The sequence below is a fragment of the Asterias amurensis genome, chromosome 18, assembly GCF_032118995.1.
Source record: "Asterias amurensis chromosome 18, ASM3211899v1".
NCBI lineage: Eukaryota > Metazoa > Echinodermata > Asteroidea > Forcipulatida > Asteriidae > Asterias > Asterias amurensis.
This window is the reverse complement of record NC_092665.1, coordinates 6,975,529-6,994,333: the sequence shown is the minus strand read 5'-3', so window position 1 is coordinate 6,994,333 and position 18,805 is coordinate 6,975,529. Positions and strand designations below refer to the sequence as shown.

Genomic DNA, 18,805 nt, shown 5'->3' with positions numbered 1-18,805 from the left:
TGTGACACAATTAGTAGCCCTAAAGTTTAATACATGTGCAAAGTCATATGAGTCGATGCCTCAGAACGACAATAAATTGCACATGTACAGTGAATAGTGTTTGCTGTAGTAAAACTACTATATACGGTAGTATCATGGAGGTTTCTACCTCCATGTGAGTATAATCATGGAGTTACCTCCATGGTATAATATATGCACTGCGGGTAGTTCGTCTGTCTGTGGTTCATGTGATCTGCCCACGACAAATCATTCGGGAAGTATAAAACCATAAAACAAACACGACACGTAACGAAGATGCAAGCATTTTGTTCCTTAATTCCTCCTTAGTCAGTTTTCTCTTAGACATTCTGTAGTCAGCTATTCTTCAGAATAACGACAATAATTATTATTTGGTTTTCTGGGAAAAGGGGATGTAGAATTTAAATCCCTGCATTGCGTTCTTTATGGCTAGGCAAACCATACTAAACCATACTTAAAATCGGTGGAGGAAGAAATGTTGTGATCATCGGCGCAAAAATCACCAGCTTATTGCTGGTTGCCCCGGGCTATCCTGCTGGTTTTGTGTTTGTGATCGAGCCCTACGCCACGTGCCGGTGGTGGACTAATTAGCAACGGAGTTGGATTTCATCTTGTATATTAACATGCGAATGCGATGCATGCAGATATTTCTCGAGGCTGACATTGACGGCGACAGCGCCATGGCGCAGCCTGACCCAGCATGACCAGTGTGGCTGGTGGGAGGTAGGTACACTAGTACTAGTAGTAGCGTACAGGCCGCCTGTCATGCCTGTAATACTAATAATAGTGTTTAGTGTGGGACCAAGGATGGAGGAATTCCTCCATGGTTGGACAGAGCAGAGTCAGTGTTCCTTGCATTTCACTTTTTCGTTTCGTAATTACTCAAAATAATTATTAGCAGAAAAACCTTACTTGGTGACGAGTAATGGGGAGAGGTTGATAGTATAAAACATTGTGAGAAACGGCTCCCTCTGAAGTAACGTAATTTTAGAGAAAGAAGTAGTCTTCCATGAATTTGATTTCAAGACCTCAGATTTATATTATTTGACGTCTCGAAATCAAGTTTCTGAATACACACAACTTCGTGTAACAAGGGTGTTTTTTCTTTCATTGTCTCGCAACTTAGGCGACCAATTGAGCTCAAATTTACACAGGTTTGTTATTTTATTAGGCATCTGTTCAAAAACATACACCTAAGTGAGTAGACTGGTCTTTGATTAATACTAATTAGTGTCCAGTGTCATTAATATTCCTTCACAAAGTGAATGGTTTTTACATGCAAAATTGGGCAAGTCAAAGATATATGTTATATATATATATTTTTTTAGGAAGGAGCGTAGGGGGAGTACCATACAGGAGCAAGGAGACAGCAGTAGGACCTGTCTGTCATCATATTCGATGGTATGGATCAGGCAAAAATGGATGTCCCACATTAATTCACTAAGAGTGATAAAGCTTCGTGCAATTTTGTCAAAATTGCATGTCCACCTGATGACAGGTAAGGGAGTTCACTAATTATATAATTATGGGGTCTTTTTACATGCACACCATGTTTTGTTATGTGGCTGTAAGAATTATCAAAGTGTACCATGTATTAACACTTCTCAATACAGGTGTTACAACTTAGAAAGTAGAAACAGCCACATGCCTTAGTCAGTTTTTGCCAAGTGCTACTTGAATAAAAAGGTTCAGGGTTTTTGGTTTAAATCCCATCCCAGCTGAGTGTGTCCACTCCTTTTTTTCACCTAAGGCCACATACAAAAAAAATTGTTGATACATGTAGTCACTTTTTTCTTGAGGATGGGGGAGGGGGGAGGAAGGGAGGTTGAAGAAAAAAATTCTAATTAAGTTTTGTTAACATGCCAAATATGAAATCAAGAATAAAGAAATCATCACAATCACTATAAAACAGGGTTTGTGTGTTTTTGATGTTTTCAATAGTTTTGTCAAACAAATTTAACTCCTAGATGACATTTTTTGTAATATTTTTCAAACAACTAAACACTGTGTAGCCCAAGTAAATATTTGAAGAATTGTTCTTACTTTGCCAACATGAATAAAAACTTTCGTAAAACATCTTTTGAAACCTGTACATTTTGAAAAAAGGCTGGGTTTTTTTATGGTGAAAAAAACAAAATTGGGGTCGGGGAGTTTTGATCGCTCGGGCGGGATGATCAACAATTTTTTTTATGTGGCCTAAGCATGGCAAGCTGCTGTATGCCAAGTAGATTAAAAAATGCAATTTATGTTATATTTGTGATGGTATGTCTTTGGTTTTGTTTACAAACATAACTTAAATTTACAAGCCTGTAAGTAATATTTTTCAATCTTCACTTTTCATACCTAAAGGTGTTCTAGTAGTAGACGCACAGCAGTGCCAGGAGGGAAATTGGACTTCATGTATTGGACACATAACATAACATTGACTTGTCTGCTGATCACCCTCAGCAGCTGCAATGATAAGCTTGAAGGCGTTTTCTACTCCTGCCATCTTTACATTGTTTTTGTGAGAACAAAAACACATCTGCTAGCTTTTGTTTGCTCTCCTCATCGGGATTGACACCTTTGAGGAGGTTACAACTTAGGAGGTTAGTTTTTAATTTCTACCTCCATGGTTACACAGATAGAGGTTTTAAATGTAACGTTTTCCTTATTCAAATAAATTATTCCTTGTGAGATGGGATGAGGCGGTAAACAATAATGTTCCCCCATTTTTAGATCATGCTGTTACTGGTAAACCGACTGTGCTTTAAGTATTACTAATGCTGCTAACCGGGTCGACAGTCAATCCTGACACTTTATACTTAATTTGGAGTACAGTATTATGCAGCAGCACCAAAAAGATACACTCTGAAAGAGCTTCTAAAAATGCACTTTTTAAAAAGTCATTCACCCCTTGTTAGTGCTGGTTACCCATGTTTAGTCCAGAGGTGCTTGGTTTGAGTCCTAGTTTGCTTAAAGTTTAATTGCTAAAAGTTTACAGAAGTTTTGTATTATGCCAGTCAGATTCCTCTTTGTCAACTTTCAGTACCAAGGGGAGCTAATAAAGACTGGTCACCCCCAAACCGTGTTATATATTTTTTACTATACCTTATACATATATACAATTTTTGTGTGGAGAAGACATCTTTACTGCCAACAATATTCTCTAGTTCCGCAATCGTAAAGCACATGACAAGTAGACTGTCACATGCGTACTAACCATGTGCATGAATACTCGCATGCGCACTTGAGTAACAATAAATTAATGGCATGCTGTCTGATTCAATCTGTACTGAGTCCCTATTCAATCAAACAAAAGCTGTGGAAATTTTACTTCATTTCAAGTACAAAATTGGTTTTCTTTTATTCACAGTGACTTATGGGGAGTTTTGAAGCCACAGCCACCTCAGTGGTTTAAGTTGTCTAAGGTGGATGTGGGTGACCTTACCAGGAGCCACAGCTAAAGCACAAAGTCACCAACTCAGTTAAAGACTACTCCAAGGGACTGCGCTACTTAAAGGTTTGAAACTTGCTGTCTTATACCCATGTCAAAGTTCGCACAAACTAAAGAAGAAACAAGTACAATTGCACAAAGTTATCTCCTTTCCTGTTTTGTTCAAACTGATAAACTATCATACAACAATTGTTTTTTTAGCAGTTAAGATGATGTGTGTGTAGGTTGCTGTCCTTAGACTATAGACATGGGTTTGCCCTGTTATACAACAGCAGCACAGGGCAGAGCTGAATGTTGAATGCTTGGACCATCCATGCTAAGCAGATATGAAACAGCATCACAACGGAGCGGGGGGAGGGAGGGTCTCTAATTGGCTTACAAATATTCACTATTACATCGAGTACAACCGTCTCTGATGGATTTGCTTTCTCACTATTACCTCAAGTACAGTATTGATGCAAAGTACATACAGTGGCAAAAGTTTTTAATTCTTATAGAGTTTTGATATAAAGTGTGTACTTGAGTAAGTTTCTTTTAACTATACTGTCTGATAGTTGTTACTTCTTATTCGTTGTATAAAACCAAGGTTTCACAAGAGGTTAGTTCTTGGCCACTTCAGCAGCTGAAAGGATTGGCATGTCCCAGAGAAACAGCAGTGGAGCCTGTCCAAGGAGACAACCAAATGCAAAATGATCAAGGATAAAGTTGCTTTTTCTGTGAATTGTCTACCTGTGAGTATTGTATAATTGTTTTTATAGAGAAGTTTGGTGAAAGAATTGTAAAACTGTTATACCTAATCTACAATGGCAGAAAAAAGGCCAGCAACAGTCAAACTGAATCAATTATTAAATAAAGTAAAGGAAAAGGAAAAAAATTATTAACACCAGGTTATCATCGTCCATAATCAGAATCTGAAACTATGAAGTAAGTTACAAAGTACAGAAAAATACTAACCTAAAAACCACTGCTATTACCAAAAAAGCTTCCCTCAATTATTTACTTGAAAAGCATCACAATCTTTAACTCAACATTATTTCCTAATGCGTTTCTAAATTTAGGTATGTATTGGTGACCATGGGAAGCAAGAGGTCTCAGTAGCAACCAGCAGGCTTAAGATTGCAGTATTGACCTTGTTGCAGTTCATCTGGAAGAAAGCAAGGGCAGAGCGGACATTGCCACTTTAAGGGAGAAGAATGAATCAACTGTTCAGGTGCATTGGAGGAAAGATCATCGCTTTACGAGTGGAGAACAAGGAACACCGGTACTGGCAGGAATGCTAAATCATATACAGAAAAATATATTGATTGCTTTTTATTGATATCTGAAACAAAAAGTCGCATCTTAATAAAGTGATCCCCTGGCTGTGTGATCCCTAGCTACACGGCAGTTAACAGTTGTATGGCTTTTGACTGGCACCCCGTACAAACATACTTAAAAAATTGGGAGAACGCCAAGATAGCTCAGTTGGTAGAGCACTGGCACATAAATCCGAAGGTTGTTGGTTTGAATCCCACTGTAGTCAGTTCACTGTTCAACTCCAAAAATATAGATAAATTATAGAATGGATTTATGTTTTAAAAGTAGGAAAGGCACTTTAAGAGCTGAAACGCAGATAAATTTGATATAAATAACCACTTTTAGACAAGTAATTTTTCCAGTTCCTTTTCAGACAGAGATACAATTTGTGACCTTTGTTGACCTTTGTTGCTTTAAAGTAAAGTTTAGCATACAGGTAGGTTGAGTAAGGGATGCCAGTTTGCCTGTATGATGACCTTGGAAAATTGCAGCATAGACAAGCCCCTTAGGGGATGCCAATTTATGTCCCCTACCTTTGCTTTCTGATGTATAGTGTATCATGGGGTTGGTTGGGTAAGGGACGCCAATTTATGTCCCCTACCTTTCCTCTCTGATGTATAGTGTAACATAGGGGTTGGTTGAGTAAGGGACGCCAATTTATGTCCCCTACCATTGCCTTCTGATGTATAGTGTACCACACGGGTTGGTTGAGTAAGGGACGCCAATTTATGTCCCCTACCATTGCCTTCTGATGTATAGTGTAACATAGGGGTTGGTTGAGTAAGGGACGCCAATTTATGTCCCCTACCATTGCGTTCTGATGTATAGTGTAACAAACGGGTTGGTTGAGTAAGGGACGCCAATTTATGTCCCCTACCATTGCCTTCTGATGTATAGTGTAACATAGGGGTTGGTTGAGTAAGGGACGCCAATTTATGTCCCCTACCATTGCCTTCTGATGTATAGTGTAACATAGGGGTTGGTTGAGTAAGGGACGCCAATTTATGTCCCCTACCATTGCCTTCTGATGTATAGTGTAACATAGGGGTTGGTTGAGTAAGGGACGCCAATTTATGTCCCCTACCATTGCGTTCTGATGTATAGTGTAACATAGGGGTTGGTTGAGTAAGGGACGCCAATTTATGTCCCCTACCATTGCCTTCTGATGTATAGTGTAACATTGGGGTTGGTTGAGTAAGGGACGCCAATTTATGTCCCCTACCATTGCCTTCTGATGTATAGTGTAACATTGGGGTTGGTTGAGTAAGGGACGCCAATTTATGTCCCCTACCATTGCCTTCTGATGTATAGTGTAATATGGGGTTGGTTGAGTAAGGGACGCCAATTTATGTCCCCTACCCATGCCTTCTGATGTATAGTGTAACATAGGGGTTGGTTGAGTAAGGGACGCCAATTTATGTCCCCTACCATTGCCTTCTGATGTATAGTGTAACAGAGGGGTTGGTTGAGTAAGGGACGCCAATTTATGTCCCCTACCATTGCCTTCTGATGTATAGTGTAACACACGGGTTGGTTGAGTAAGGGACGCCAATTTATGTCCCCTACCTTTCCTCTCTGATGTATAGTGTAATATTGGGGTAGGTTGAGTAAGGGACGCCAATTTATGTCCCCTACCATTGCCTTCTGATGTATAGTGTAACATAGGGGTTGGTTGAGTAAGGGACGCCAATTTATGTCCCATACCTTTCCTCTCTGATGTTTAGTGTAACATTGGGGTTGGTTGAGTAAGGGACGCCAATTTATGTCCCCTACCTTTCCTCTCTGATGTATAGTGTAACATTGGGGTTGGTTGAGTAAGGGACGCCAATTTATGTCCCCTACCATTGTCTTCTAATGTATAGTGTAACATAGGGGTTGGTTGAGTAAGGGACGCCAATTTATGTCCCCTACCATTGTCTTCTAATGTATAGTGTAACATAGGGGTTGGTTGAGTAAGGGACGCCAATTTATGTCCCCTACCTTTCCTCTCTGATGTATAGTGTAACATTGGGGTTGGTTGAGTAAGGGACGCCAATTTATGTCCCCTACCATTGCCTTCTGATGTATAGTGTAACATAGGGGTTGGTTGAGTAAGGGACGCCAATTTAGTCCCCTACCATTGCCTTCTGATGTATAGTGTAACAGAGGGGTTGGTTGAGTAAGGGACGCCAATTTATGTCCCCTACCTTTCCTCTCTGATGTATACTGTAACATAGGGGTTGGTTGAGTAAGGGACGCCAATTTATGTCCCCTACCATTGCGTTCTGATGTATAGTGTAACATAGGGGTTGGTTGAGTAAGGGACGCCAATTTATGTCCCCTACCATTGCTTTCTGATGTATAGTGTAACACACGGGTTGGTTGAGTAAGGGACGCCAATTTATGTCCCCTACAGCAACATAGCTGAGTATGGGTTTTTTTTAGGGGAAAAACGCTCCCTTCATACTCCAGGACTGAAGTGATGGATAAATATCACACATTTCAATGTTAAGAGGCCAAGGTGTTTAAAATGGCAACTTTTACCCACAAAAAAAAACGATCTTGTGAAAATTGTTTATGTGAATCACAGTAACAGGATTTTATTTGGGTTTGTTGTCATTTTTCTGTTGATTTGCAGTATTGTTGTATTTTATTTGTGGAAAAGGCTTCTATGAAGCATTGTTTCTGTCAACTGGATATTTTTATAGCATATAGTTGTAAGTTAAGAACAAGTGTAATTTGTACATGACAAACGTTTTAATTTATGAAAATAATAAACAATTTGTGTTTACATTTGAAGCAAAATAGTTGTGTGATCAGTATTTTGGACTTGCTGTTTCTTGTATTTGTATGGTCAATTGTGTTATACACAGTTATTTATGAAAAAACAATGCACACTTTTAAAGGAAGTTAACAATTTCTGTTAAACTTTTTGACTGTGAGATATTTGAGTAAAATGCATGGTTTTTAACATGAATAAAACCGAAAATATGAGCATAGTTAAACCGTTTTGAAGAAATTCAAAATTAAAAACTGGAAACACCCATTTCCAATTTTGTTGAAATGTTTCCAATACTGTTATTGTTGGTTGTGTACATGGAGAGGTGACAAGGGTTTAATTGTTCAGGGTTTATGTCCAATTCGAAAGTGCGTAAGTCAGTCAATCCATGTGCTTTTGAATGAGGCACTTGGACCGATTTGCTCGACCCCACCGGTCTCATCTAGCATCACTGGGAAGGGCTGATGAGCTTGTACAACTTATATAATTCATGACTATAAGAAAATAATGCTTAACATTACTTAATTGTGCGGGGCAAGCTGTTGTATAGCAATTATTATTATACCATTGTGCCATTTCAAAAAACGTGCTCTGAACTATTTGACATAACAACTTGAGTCTGATGATTTCAAATTTAAGGGTTCGGATACTTTTTTTGTAGAAGGACACAAACACACTGTTCACTGATTTACATTAAATTTGCACTGTCTGAAGAAATAATGGTAGAAAGTTTCCCTAAAATTATTACTTGCAGAGGTGCTGTAGCTTTCGACAAAATGCGTTAAAACAGTGTCAGGAAAATTATTTCAGATAGTAAATTGTATTTACCAATAACTGTAGTTTTATAAGGGAATCAATGTGTTGTGAAGAGGTAAATTATAAAGAAACCGATTCAACACACTTTGGTTCCCATTCATAAATACCTTTTCGGTCAAAAACATCATCATTTTTTGATAAAAAAAAACTAAATAAAAAAACTAAATAAATGCCAACATTATAATTGTTAAATGATTTCTTTCAACACAACACCCCTCCAGCTATGAAATGGTAAAGCCCTTCGCCCTCGGGTAAACAACTCCTTATAAGGGAATGCTGTGCGCATCGCGCGTATCGCGTGATGTAGCACAACTTTTCAGCTTTTGCTCTCGACCAATAGGAATGAAGAAACTGTCTTATAAGAACAGGTGCAAGGTCGCGTGTCACGCCCATAAATTAACACTTTTTACCGGTCATAAACGAATATACACACCCACGTGACGCGCTCTCCTCTAATAAGAGTAGCGAAACTGTCAAAGGTTTTTATGAATATCCAGTAAAAACTCCAAACACAAAAACCAAAACGATCGACTGATACGGCGTAAATTTTCATTTTTTCAGTGTAATTAAAACATTCAAGTGGTACCTGACTATTTCTAAAACTATGACATCGATCTTAACTTCTTATACAATGGATACTAGTTTATTTAGGAAAACAATTTTTGTAGAAATATATGTATCAATTAATAAGTTATGTATTCTAATGTTAATTCAAACATCAATAATGTGTTTTATTGACGACGTGTTACGTTAATGTTTAAAGGCAGTGGACACTATTGGTAATTACTCCAAATAATTATTAGCATAAGACCTCAATTCGTAACGAGTAATGGGGAAGGTCGATAGTATAGGTTTTCTCTGTCATATTCAGCAAATGAGCAGCCAATGTAATTTCCATGCGTTCGAATTAAAGCTATTTTGCCTCTCCGGTTTTTAATGCGTTTCAAATTCAGAATTCGGTCATTCAATTTCGTTGTGGGGCATTCAAGTTCCTAGCACGCCCATTCTTTTTCATGACACACAATCATCATTCAATTTAGCAAAGCTGGTTTGACTAGAGATTTTGCTGATTTAATCATTTTCAATTTCGTAAAAAGGCAATCAATTTCGCTCACCGAGGATTAAAATAAGTACGACTAAAGAAATACAAATAAACAGATAAACTGTATAAGGCAAACCGTTTCGTACCTTCACTTTTAAATCGAGCGAACCTTTTCTTTATTTTATGTTTCCAGTATAGACTTTATCTTGGGCCCCATAAGGGTTGTTTTCTTCTTTATTTTTTCGGGTGACCTTCAATGGTTAACTGTCCAAGACCTGTCATTTGAATGTGTTTGAATGTTTGTTTTTCTCTTTTTTTTTTCTTAAATGTTTTTCCAGTTGTTGCTTTTTGTAAATATTCACCAACCATCTGTTGGCGTGCCAGACATCTTGGCATATTATGTCCAAAAGTGCCAACAAATTAACCGCATGCCTTTAACGTTAGTATAAGGAAACAACAAGTTAACCAAGCGTTTTTAAGACTGCACAAATATCAGAATTGACTGCCTCAAAATGAAATTGAATGACTAAACACACGCCTCAAAAACACTCCTGCGAATTTGAATGCAGCTTCGATGAATCGTTAAATTGAATGATTGTTTTGTTAAATCGAATGACGTAAAAAGTAGATTTGGCTAGTTTAAAATGAAATCGAATGACCCTTTTTTAGAAGCATTCGATTTCGTGCGAAATAGAATAGGCTGGTGGTTAAATTGGCTGCTCATTTTCCGAAATTTACCGATAAAACCTATATAAAACATTGTGAGAAACGGCTCCTTCTGAAGTGACGTAGTTGTCGAGAAAGAAGTAATTTTCCACGAATTTGATATCGAGACCTCAAAATCTGAGGCCTCGAAATCAAGCATCTGGAAGCACACAACTTCGAGTGACAAGGGTGTTTTTTCTTTCATTATTATCTCGCAACTTCGACGACCGATTGAGCTCAAATTTTCACAGGTTTGTTATTTTATGCATATTTATGTTGGGAATCACCAAGTGAGAAGACTAGTCTTTGAAAATTACCGAGAGTGTCCACTGTCTTAAACTTTTACTGCCAACGACACTTTTCGGTAGTAAGGGAGATCAAGATAAAATGCAATATTGTGTAACTAGCTCGTATTCCGAAAGTGAGGAAAATTATATTTTCCAAGTTCACACTAAGATGGTGTATTTTGTTAGTATACCTTTTTATAGCAAGAGTGGTTTCATTTTCATTCTGACGGTTAAAGCAATCACTGTACCGACATGTACATCCCCTCTTTGACATATTATTGTGACATCATCACATGTTTTATACAAAGGTGGTTCAAAATGAAACCCAATGTTTCATCTGCATTTACAAAAAAGTGCTCTCTCATGTTAAAACAAACAAACGCAAAACTACGAGGAAGTGTTATATATTTCACCATATCGAGACGTGTTCGGGAAAAGAAGACACAAAGGAAACGTCTTCCGGTAACTTTACAACGCTTTGTACTTTCGATCACAAGTTATGATTAGTTTACCATAATAAGTATTGGTTATTAACAAAGATATCAACAGAAGATAATCGTTACCAGTTGTTTTGTGAATTATTTGTTCTTTATTGCTTCAACAGGGTAAAGCTTTTTCCACCAATTTAAAATGTTTGAATTAAAATTGTCGGCACAATCGGCAGCCACAATGAATTATTGGTCTAAGTCTGTATCAAGGAATCTGAAGTTACAGTTGTTTTTATGTACTGTTTCATAAACTGTCAGTTTTTTTTTGCGTAGTTTCATTTTGCATTTTATGGAAAATGAAAGCTGTAGAGTCGTGTCAAGGACTCATCATTGCACCCTCAGACGGAATTACAGGCGGCAGAAATTTCAAACTTTCCCAAAAAATCAAAAAAGGGATGAACGAATATTTATAGCACTGTTTACGTGACAAAAACACGTTGAAAGTTTTTGTCACAATACACGTTTGCAAAATCAAGAAACGCCTTTTCCATACTTATTGTCCTGCAAATAAAAAAAACAATTAATAATAAAGTAATTTTAATCGATTCATCTAAACACACGTTCGATTTTCCCCAATTAACTCATTATTATTATTAATATATGTTTACAAACTATATAGTTGCATATTAGTTTATTTAAATCGTTGTCTAAAACATTTAAACGTTTCCGTGTGTTTTTATGTTTGATTTAGATTTCGTACAACAGGAATCCAGTAAAAGACGTGTAATGATCAGAGTCACTATATACTTGACCGTTTACAGCTAAGTAAACTTGATCTCCATAGTGCAGGGGAATCACTGCACTGTTGCTCACTTTATGATAATCTGCATCGTCTACACCCCCTGTAACAATGGTGTTACCGTTCTTCTGCAGCCTGATCCATAGGTAAGACCCACTTGATACTTTTAAGACTGAGAACATCAATACGTATACCCCAGGCACACTACACGTAAACGTGCCGTTATTCAAGTTGAAATCAGTCCCTTCCTCTGAAAACAATAACTCTTCAAAGGGCAGACGATCCCATGGGGATGGAGGGTTGAAGCCAGTATTCCTCACTGCAGTGAAGGCGGACCGTCGCGTACTACATTCACCTGCTTCACCGGTCTGTCCAGCTGGTCCAGGTTCACCTCTCTCCCCCTTCAGACCATTCATCCCAGACAGACCTCGAAGTCCCTTTCTGCCCTGTTGACCGACTCCTTGCTCTCCCTTCAGTCCATGATCCCCTTTAGCGCCTGGCGCACCAACCAGTCCATCTGACCCCTTGTCTCCTTTAACCCCGGGTTGACCTACCTCACCAGGAGAGCCAGCATCACCTCTGGGGCCTACAAGTCCTTGACCATGGTTCCCATTAGATCCAGGGATTCCTGGTATACCGGCTGGGCCCTGACAGCAGGAGTTACACGTCATTCCCGAATCAGGTGAAACTGCAGCTGTATCCAACAAGAACTGAACTTGCATAAAAGCCAAAACAATGGCCACTGCTAACGTAATCTTCATCTGTAAAAATTGTAAGAAAAACAACATTTATAGCAATTGTGTTTTCGTAGCTGGTAGGGTTGATCATTTTTAGTTGATCCTCTCCTTTTATTATGTATTCGCCCGTAAGGTATCAGATTAGATCAAACTGCACATTAGTTGATCAACTGAATAATAGTGTAAGTTTGTTGAACTAAATCGGTAAATGAAAAAATGTAATGTTTTTTTTTTTTAACAATTAATGAGAACGTCTTTGGAGTGTTAAAACTGTTTATAAGTGATATTATAAACAGAAGTGTCGTTGCCGATCGGTTTTGACCACCGATGTCAAACTCTGGTGTTTCTGATCAGCAGAGTGTGGGTTCGATTCCCGAGTCGTGACACTTATAACCTCGCCTTTCGCATGGAACGTAAAGCCGTTGGTCACATGTGTTGTGTAACGCATGTTAAATATCCCAGTGCACCTATCGAAAAGAAAAAAAGGGCTCGCCTCGGTGTTCCTGGCTGTGGCTGCTGATGCGCCGTAGCACCTTGTAAACCCTTATAAGGTGCTAAATAATTGGTTCTCAGAATTTATCATTTGAATAACTCTGAAAGTTTGTATATACTCAGCGCCAATTGGTACCTTGTTGGAAGATACTTCGATGTTATTATTTTTTTTATTATTCGTTGGATTGCCCCTCTACATGTGCAAACGATAAAAGGTATGTTGTAATTTGAGCCGAGCAGCGAAATGGTCCGTTTGTGACACAGGCCATCTCGGGACCTGGAAACTGGTTAATTAATACTTATTATACTAGAAGAAATGCCTGAAAAAACATGGAGGTTGGCTTTATAAACAAATGTGTTACTTTTGAAAGGTTAATTTGAGACATCACAGTTTCGACCCATACATAATGATACACAATACGTTGCCGGCGATCTTGTGGTGTGACTTGGAACCATCCAGACAACATATTGACTTGAACAAAAATGTGTGGCTGTAGCTAAAACAGCACTCTTGAGTTTCCAGCCGATTTTGCACATACTCTCATGACTACATCAACGTACCCTTTCAAGACGTTTGGTGTCTAGGCTGGTGACTTGGTAAAGTTCAAGTTTGGCGTATCGTTCAGCACGGATCAACTCAAAGCTGTACGTGGTCACTTATTGAGTTGATCGACTTGACGTAGTTTCTACTAAATATATTCCGAATCTCATTCTTAAAGAAAGTGATTTTGACTTGAGCAAAGATATTTTGTCAAAAGTGAAATGTGAACCTTGGACCCATATTGTTTCGGCGCTCTCCAACTGAGTTATTAATCCATAATGTTCACGATTTACCTTTTTGCCAGCAATGTTTAAAATAGTTTCGCACAAAATAGAAGTAGAAAACATTTTACTGTGAGTACAGAGTAAGGGTAGAACCGAGAGTAAAGCTAACTTAATTCAAAACAAACCACAATTGTTTTTATATTTGCTCCTTTGTTAAGGCTGGCTCACACTATGACGATTAGGGGGCATGCTACGTTTAGCTGCGAATCGCAATTGCGAGTTTGCCGCCATTCATCGTGTGTTGTCGTCAATTTTCGCTGACGAATCCGCTAGAGACCGCAGACGGCTGCAAAAATTAGTCGCGTCCGTCCCTACTATGTAAGCCAACTTTTAATAAGGCTGGCTTACATAGTAGCGGGGCAAAAGCCAAACGGAAAGTGGCGAGAGTGAAAATCCCAAGACGTTGGCGGCAAAGTAAAGGCAAAAAGCCCAAAGTGAAAAATCATTGTTAGCTGACGGGGAGGGAACGACCTTCAGCGACAACAAGAAAAGGGTCACACGGCTGGCAGCGGATTGGGTGGCGGCAAGGAACGGCGGCTGATGAAGGTGGGTTGTGGCGACGATGACGTGACTCGTTTGCCGACATCAAACCGTCTGTGTGTGGGTTGTATAACAGTCGAGTTTGGCGTTCCCACTCTTCACAATATTCTTATCATCCAATCATCAGACAACGACTACCAACGAAATTGTGACGACCTCAAAACGACAATTGACCACTTGCACGCGCGTCACACGCGGCGACTGATACCACGGCATGGAAATGTCATGCGACTGATAATTGCGGCCGTCTGTGTCAAGGAAATGAGGGTTTGCGTTCTCCAACGAAATCTGAACGGACACAACTGATAATTTCGACCGTCTTCGGTCGCTAGTGGGTTCGTCAGCGACAATTGACGGCAAAACACGTTGATTGGCGGCAAACTCAAAATTGCAATACGCAGCTCGACGTTGCTTGCCGTAACCCTGTTTTGTCATATTGTGAGCAAGTTAGCCCCAGGCCGATGACTTGTTCGACCCCCAAAAACTGGGACACTGTTGTCGAGATAATACTTTTGAAGAATTCGTATGACAATACTTTAGTTTTGAGATGACCTTGTTTTCAAAAGTGATGATTTCAGCGCAGCTATGCATGCAATCAATTATCGGCATTATATAGACCTGTTCGTACCTCCTGCGAACGCGAATGGGATACGAATGTTTAAGCCACATCCCTGTTTTTGCAGGAATTGAACACATTTCAACTGATGCGAATTAAACGTTGCGATTTTGTGACGTCAAAATTTGTAAATATTCGCATTCGCATTGCAGGAGGTATGAACAGAGATTTTTTGCTTAAAAAGCTATACATCATGGCAATAACGGTGCTTCTAACAAATTGCAGGCGATTAATTAGCTGACCGAATCAATCACAAAACTGTTCATTATAACAAAAAAACTGGTACAAAGACAAACATTCACATTTCCTAAAGGGTGATGAAGACATTTGTAAAGCGCACAACAACTGCACTGTAAACAAAAACAAGTTTTTAGGTTCTGTAACAGGTTTCGAACGCGTCAAAGGGTGTATAGGGTAAACACGTGACAGAGTATGGGGCCAATGAGTTGTGTTGAAAGCTATGGTTTCTGCCCATTTATAAACGGCTGATGCGTCAAACTAAACGCGTCAAGCGTTTCGTTTTTACTATGGTGCGTTTAGTTTGACGCATCAGCCGTTTACTTTATGTTAATAATGTGTTTATAAGAAGCGTTTAAAAGGTGTTCAGCATATCAACGATTGCTGATCGCACCAGTGTTTAAGTTTGATGTAGAAAATGGACGAAACCCAATGTTTTACAACACAACTCATGGGCCCTATACAGTGTTACGTGTTTAACCTAAACCCTTTGATGCGTTCGAAATTTGTTACAGAACCCAAACACTTGTTTTTTACGGTGTGTCTTGCTGAGGCGTACCATCATTTTAGTTTATATGTTTGCCATTATTACGTTTAAGTTGGGTCGAATTTTGCCAATTTTGTTGTAATCTCGTAAAATGGCAATATAATGCTTTAAAAAAGAGTACTCAATTGCCCTGGTTATACAGAACAACTGTCCCTTTAACCGTGGCCCGCCACGGTTAAAGGATAAAGTGTAAACATTATCTTAAAACCTTTGGAGCAGGCGATACACTCGTCTTGCCTCGGTTGTTGCCCTTCGGGTTCCCAAAAGACCATCGACATCTTATTCTAGGTACATATCTTGTATAATGTTCAATCTGAAATAGTTTACCTAATTACTCTATATAAAATAGTGCAATGGTCACGTCACACAATGCAACGCCATCCTTTTTTACCATAGTTATCTTTAAACAATATGTTTTAAACGAGCAGAACGTCAAGCACAGTTAATGTCAATCCAGTGGAAACGAACTCAGTCAAAATTTTAAACAATGCATTGCACTGCTAACCAGTGTATTAATGCCTTGTCCAAAACCACCTGCAAGTAGTGCGAGAAAAAAAAAAAAACTTGAGGCAATTACGGCATGGTTTCAAAGGGAGATGCAACTGGGTGCACATATTTGTGTACAATCACAGTACCACCACAGTTCACTAAGATTGCAGCGCTTTAGGAGAGAAGAGACCTAACCACTGCATGAGAATATCAGCTGTATCGAGTGGTGTCCCTTTTGGAACAAAAACTGCAAGCACATTGCAATAGGCTAACCTTAAACCCACTACTTGCATCTAGAAGCCAAAGCTTAAGTCCGGCAGTAGAATGAGGAACACTTACCTTGATGATGTGTTCTTGTAGTCCAAACCTTCTCAGTTCCTCTCTTCTGATGCAAAGTTGTTATGAACACTGCTGCTGGTGCAGCGCGTTTAAATACTGCTGTATTTCCATTGAAGTGCCCATCAGTCTACTTCGGGTTTGATTGACAATCGATGAGCAGCCAATCATAGATACGTCTTAAAGTCACTGATTTATTGCAGTCACTTACTCTACCATTGGTTTGGACGAGGCTGTATGTTGCAATTGTGGATCAATACCGTGTTAAAGTCACTGATTTATGGCAGTGACTTACTCTATCATTGGTTTGAATGATACTGTATGTTGAATGGATGCCAATGGTGTAAAACTCTACACTACATTGTGTATGTGGTAAAGTCACTGATTGAAAGCAGTGACTTACTCTACCATTGGTTTGAATGAGGCTGTATGTTACCAATGGAGCTCAATTTGTACACGCTTTAATGGTATGGTGTTTTTACATGTATATCCGCCCTACTGGGTTGCATTGTGTGATTGCTTCCTGAAGTTCCTGGCCGTTTTCCTTCTATTTCCGCTCAATTGATGTGTTTCCCTGATGATTGTGAGTTAAAGTTCAGGTTTATTCTCAAAGAAAGAACTGTGTACGCAATATAAATACTGTTCAGGTGGATCTCTTTCGTGCTGCCACTCTTTTGACGTAATGTTTACGAACACTAACTTAGTTTTTTTTTTTTTTTTTTTTCCGAATTCGAAATGCAATGACAACGTATTTATAGTAGAGTGCGCTACCAACAGAGCAACATTAAAGGCACTGGACACCATTGATAATTACTCAACAGAATTGCTAGCATAAAGACTTACTTGGTAATGAGCAATGGATAGATGTTAATAGTATAAAACATTGTGAGAAACGGCTCTCTGAAGAAACCTAGTTTTTGAGAAAAAAAAGATTTTCTCGAGTTGTTAAAGTCACCTGGAAGTGGTATTTTTTCAAAATAAAGCTTTTGTCACAAATATATGTGTTTTGATGAGTGGAATGTGAATACACAGTTAACTAAGGTTTAAATAAAAAATCAGTTATTATGTTATTTACAAATTTAAGAGTAGACCCCGACCCGAAAGGGCGCTGTTCGTGACGTCAATCGAGTAAACACAATTGCAAAGTACATGTACGGACCAAGTCGTGAGTTTGTAAGTTTAAAAAAAAAAAAGAACAAAAAAAAATTCCGGCAATGCCGACCAGGTGTATTGCTGCTGAATACAGAAAAACACTTTTTGAAATGTACCAACTCACGACTTGGACGTACATGTATTTTGCACGTGTGTTTACTATACGCATTGCAGGCAAAGTCTGCCTCGATTGACGTCACAAAAGGGGTAGGCGGAGTCAGCCCCCAAACAACTTTATACAGGGTGTCTCAAAAAAAGGGTAATCCTACTTTAAAGGGTTTTTATGGCCAGACTATAATGTTTACCAGCAGAAACCATGGCATCATCTTAAAGCTGAAACCTTGTGCTTTCCAATGATACATTTGGTTACATTCAAGGGTCACGCATCAGCGAGCACCATTGTCTTGAAAATGTGGTGCAAAAATGCAGTTGGTTCACTTTTAAACCCTTGTCATTCTGGCCTTTAGACAGTGTGTAAACCTCAGATTGTCACAATGGTTCAGCTAACGGCAGAACAGAGAATATTTGTGGTCAAGAAATGGTATGAAACCAGAACTTTTTGCAGGCTACACAGGATGCATTTGGAGAAGCATTCCCAGATCGAGAACCACCAGCAAAGACACAATCTGGGCCAATGTGAGAAAGTATGAAGCACATCAGGAACCAGCCTCAATTGCAACAAAGGAAGTTCAGGATGGCCAAGGACAGCGAGATCTCAGGAAAACATCGCTATCCTACGACAGCAACTGATTGACCACCCACGGGAGACAAGTGCAAGACGGAATGGTGTTGGACTGAGCCACACCACTTTTAATCGGATCACTCATCTGGACCTTCACTTCCATCTGTTCCACATCTTCACATCCGTCATGAACTTCTGCTTCCTGATCTTGCAAGAAGACATACTTTCTGTGAGTGGCTTCTTGAGCGGTGTGAGAGAGATCCCAGCAAACTTCTGGTTTCATACCTTTTCTTTACCATTCTGCTGTTATTAGCTGAACCGTTTGTGACAACCCGAGGTTTACACTTTGTCTGAAGGCCAAAATGACATGGGTTCAAAAGTGAACCAACTGCATTTTTGCACCACATTTTCAAGACAATGGTGCTCGCTGATGCGTGACCCTTGAATGTAACCAAATGTATCATTAGAAAGCACAAGGTTTCAGCTTTAAGATGATGCCATGCTTTCTGCTGGTAATCATTATAGTCCGTCCATACAAACCCTTTAAAGTAGGATTACCTTTTTTTT

The 18,805-nt window shown here is 39.1% G+C and overlaps 1 pseudogene; it reads left to right on the top strand.

Annotated features, from left to right (window-relative positions):
• The window catches only part of LOC139950984 (alkaline phosphatase-like), a 63,429-nt pseudogene that overhangs the window by 29,490 nt on the left and 15,134 nt on the right, over positions 1–18,805 (top strand).